Below are 4,638 nucleotides of genomic sequence, written 5' to 3' on the forward strand. Positions count from 1 at the left end.
CACCCTCCTCTAGCTTATCTCTCCATGCTTCAGGCTCTCTGCCTTTATTCCTGATGAAGGGCTTTTGCCCGAAACGTCGATTTTGCTGCTCGTCGGATGCTGCCTGAATTGCTGTGCTTTTCCAGCACCACTGATCCAGAATCTGGTTTCCAGCATCTGCAGTTATTGTTTTTACCCCATATCTGTCCCTAAGTCAGTTTAGTTAGCCATCTTATTAAACTTTTAATTAGACTACTGAATTTTAAACTTTTGAAATGGAGAAGGAAAAGAAAGATTTACCTGCTCTATTCCTATGCTGCCTCTGAATTCCCCAAACTATATACTCACTCAGATTCTGGCTCACTCTAGATGTGATCTCAGCTTCCTGGCCATGCATGTTCAACAGGCTCTCTTAATAAAGCTGAGGACAGCATTAAGGGCCAATCTTCCTTACAAATTACTCCTGAATTACTGTTTGAAGCCATAGATGGCTTGTTATCCTGCCAGGCTAAAGTGAGGACTGCAGATGCTGGAGATTAGAGTCGAGAGAGTGATGCTGGAAAAGCACAGCAGGTCAGGCAGCATCCAAGGAACAGGAGAATTATTGTTTTGGGCAAAATTCCTTCATCAAGAATCATCAGAACCTTTTCTGATGAAGGGCTTTTCCCCAAAACGTTGATTCTCCTGCCCTTTGGATGCTGCCTGACCTGCTGTGCTTTTCCAGCACCACATTCTTGTTATCCTGCCACCCTATAACAACCAAAAGAAGTATTGAGTGAAAAAGAAAAATTGGCAAACCAAAATTTAGTGAGCAAAGGCAGACTAAGTGCAACATTAGATTCACCAGCCAGACCCCATCTGGGGCCATGTCTAAGGAAGGACATAGCAACCCTCTTAGTGGGTGCACTGCACATTCACCAGAATTATAATAGGGCTCTGCTATGAGGACAAGTTGCATAAACCATATTCCCTAAAATGTTGAGCATAAACTCCATGGAGGGTTTAAGCTTATTTGGTAGGAGATTGGGAACCCAGTTACATCTCTATAAACGAGACAAAGTACAGAAAGATTTCAGAGAGCAATAGCACTAGAATAAAAATTCTAAGGTGGGATCAGACCAGCCATGGATGGCACAGTGGCTCACTGGTGAGCACTGCTGCCTCACAGGGCCGGGGACCAATTCCGCCCACTAATGACTGTCTGCATGGAGTTTGCAGATTCTCACCCTGTCTGCTTCGGTTTCTGCCGGGTGCCCATTGTGTTCAGGGATGATTAGGTTAGGTGTGTTAGCCATTGGAAATGTAGGGTTACAGTGAAAGGGTAGGGAGATATGTCTGGTTGGGATGCTGTTTGGAGGGTTGGTGTGGATTTTTTAGGCCAAATGGTTTGTTTCCACACTGTCGGGATTCTATAAATTAGACTTACCATGTATATTTGTGAATACATGAGTAGTTTGGTGTACAATTGGTCACACAGGAATAAGTTTAGGTGATAACTGAGACCTTGCTGAAAGAAGGTTTGGATCCCAAATATTCCTAAAAGTAGGATGTTCAGGAAAGATAAAGGAGGAAAAAAAGGAAGAGGACCAGCACTTTTGGATTAGGAGAATATTGCAATATGGGACAGAGAGGATTCACCAGACTCAAAACGTTAACTCTGATTTCTCTGCACAGATGCTGTCAGACCTGCTGAGTTTTTCCAGCAACTTCTGTTTTTGTTTCTGATTTACAGGATGCACAGTTCTTTAGGTTTTCATTGTTTGAAGGTTTGTTCTCAGAGCAGGTTTCTGCAATATGCACCCTGATTTTGCACAACACATAATCAGATCTACTTTCATTTCCACTCACATATTCAATCCTACTCTCATATCAATAGCTATTCTAAATCTAATTCCTGTACCTCTTGTGATTTTATAATCACCTGAGAGGTGAGACAGGTATTGGTTTCATATCTTTCAATGTAATTATAGCAGTTCTGATAATACAGCACCCAATTTGCACTGGATTGGAAGATTACCTGATCAAGTATCTAGAGAGGAACATGAAGTTATGGCCTTCTGTCTCAGATACTGGACTATTTTTCCTCCAATTATTTACAAGATTTTCACCCTCGTCTTTCTCAACTATTTTTGTTATATTCCCTCTACATTTTTTGGTTTTGGGTTGGTTTTATTTTAAATTATTATTCCAATAATTATCTTTATTTTCTTCATTTATCCACATTTTCTTCCTGTTGGCCGAGTCTGACCTGTATTGTAGTCACCTCGCTATTGTACATATCCTGGTGTACTTTCCCCCAGACCCGCTCCTCCTTCTACCAATTTATCTAAGTTAATTCCATTAAATCCTCATTGAAGTTGGCTTTTGCCACAGTTAAACATCTTGATCATTGGCTGCTCCTTCATCTTTCCAATTTTCAATTCAAGCCTAGTATTTTCAAGGTTCTTATCTACATGTACCCCTACCCTAACCTTAGCAAATTATTTCACTTCATCTAGTTAGCGTGTTTGTTTAAATGAAACAAAAGGAGAAAATGTCATAACTGCACATGAGAAATTCAGCAGTTATGAATAAATGAGACTTGGCTGATATAGAGGTTAAATGACCGGCGGTGTATTTATAATACTTTCTATTCTTAGCTTACATTTTCAGCTTTTACAATTTTTTTAAGCAAAACTAAAGATAGAAGACATAAGATAGCATGAAGAAAATAGTGTAAACACTTCAAGTCTTTCATCAAAACAATGCAGCCAATTTAACCTGACACAAACTCAATTTCACAAATTCTGAATTGTTAAAGAAATACCTGCACATATGTAATTTTTTCAGGACTATAGCAACCCTCAAAATGCTTTACAGTCAATAATGGTACATTATGCAAAAAGAGTGGTAGGGATAAACCAGGAAACTTCAGGTCAATATGTCTAAGTATTGGAAAACTTTCTAAGGGACAGAATTAATCTACTTGGAGAGTCAAGATTTTCCAACATGGCTTTGTCAAGGTCAGATTATATCGATTAAGTTTTTTTGAGGAGTTGGCTAGGTGTGTAGATGAGAGCAGTACAGTTGATATAGTCTACATAGACTTCAATAACTCTTTTGACAAGGTCTCGCAAGGCAAATTAAAAAGCAAAGAGTCCTTGGGATTCAGGGCAATTTGACAAATTGGATCCAAAATTGGCTTAGTTGCAGGATAAAAGGAAGATAACATAAACAGCTAATCAGATGAGCTGAACAGTAGCAAATAAAATTTAGTCCTGAAAAATGTGAGGCGATTTTTGTTTATTTCAAAAATATACTTTATTCATAAAACAATATTTTGGTATCTGTACAATTGGTGATGCCATTCATATTTATACATTGCATTTCTTTACATACAGAGATCAGACTTAATCATTTATATCTACAAGTCTGTATGTTGACCATCCAGATGTTTAGCTGAGGCGTCAGCAGAGCCCAGTTACTGGGTGGGCCCCCTGTTCTTCTTCGGAAGGCATAACTTACATGGTGGTCTTTCCCCACCGCACCTTGGCAGCAGCTGCCCCAAGCTTCAGCACATCCCTCAGCACATAGTCCTGGACCTTGGAAATGTGCCAGTCTACAACACTCAGACGGGGTCAACTCCTTCAGCTGGAAGATCAGCAGGTTTCGGGCAGACCAAAGAGCGTCTTTCACCGAGTTGATGATCCTCCAGGTACAGTTGATGTTCTTCTCAGTGTGCATCCCGGGGAACAGGCTGTAGAGCACGGAGTCCCGTATCACGGAGCTGCTCGGGATTAAACCTCGACAAACACCACTGCATTCCTCTCCAGACTTCCTTTGCATAGGCACATTCCAGAAGGAGGTGTGTGACAGTCTCGTCCCCTCCACAGCCGCTTCGAGGGCAGCTTGCGGTGGGGCAGAGAGTCCAGGCATGAATGAAGGATCTCACCAGCAGAGCCCTTCTCACCACCAGCCAAGCCATGTCTTGGTGCTTGTTGGAAAGTTCTGGCAATGAGGCATTCTGCCAAATGACTTTGACAGTCTGCTCAGGGAACTGCTCGACAGGATCCACCCTCTCCTTTTCCCAAAGGACACTATATGCTGACCACTTCCTGATGGACTTGTGGTCTGATAAGAACAGATTTTTTTACTTCAAAAATATATTTTATTCATAAAAAATATTTTGATATCTGTACAATTGGCGATGGCATCCACATGCATGGGGCGCAGTGGTAGTCTGGCGCACTGACCTCTATACCGCTGAAGCCAAACGTCAACTCGAGGACACCTCTTCCTACTGCCCCCTCGACCATGACCCCACCCTCCATCACCAAACCATCATCTCCCAGACCATACAGAACCTCATCACCTCAGGAGATCTCCCACCCACAGCTTCCAACCTCATAGTCCAGGAACCCCGCACTGATTGTCTCAGCATGCTGCTGCCCCACTGAACTCATCTCTACCTACCTCGACACTGTCCTATCCCCTCTAGTCCAGGAACTACCCACATACGTTCGTGACACCACCCACGCCCTCCACCTCCTCCAAGACGTCCGTTTCCCTGGCCCCCAACGCCTCATCTTCACCATGGATATCCAATCCCTCTACACCTCCATCCGCCATGACCAGGGCCTCCAAGCCCTCCGTTTTTTCTTCTCCAGACGTCCCCAACAG

This window comes from Chiloscyllium plagiosum, chromosome 3 (genome assembly GCF_004010195.1).
Source record: "Chiloscyllium plagiosum isolate BGI_BamShark_2017 chromosome 3, ASM401019v2, whole genome shotgun sequence".
In the NCBI taxonomy this organism is placed as follows: domain Eukaryota; kingdom Metazoa; phylum Chordata; class Chondrichthyes; order Orectolobiformes; family Hemiscylliidae; genus Chiloscyllium; species Chiloscyllium plagiosum.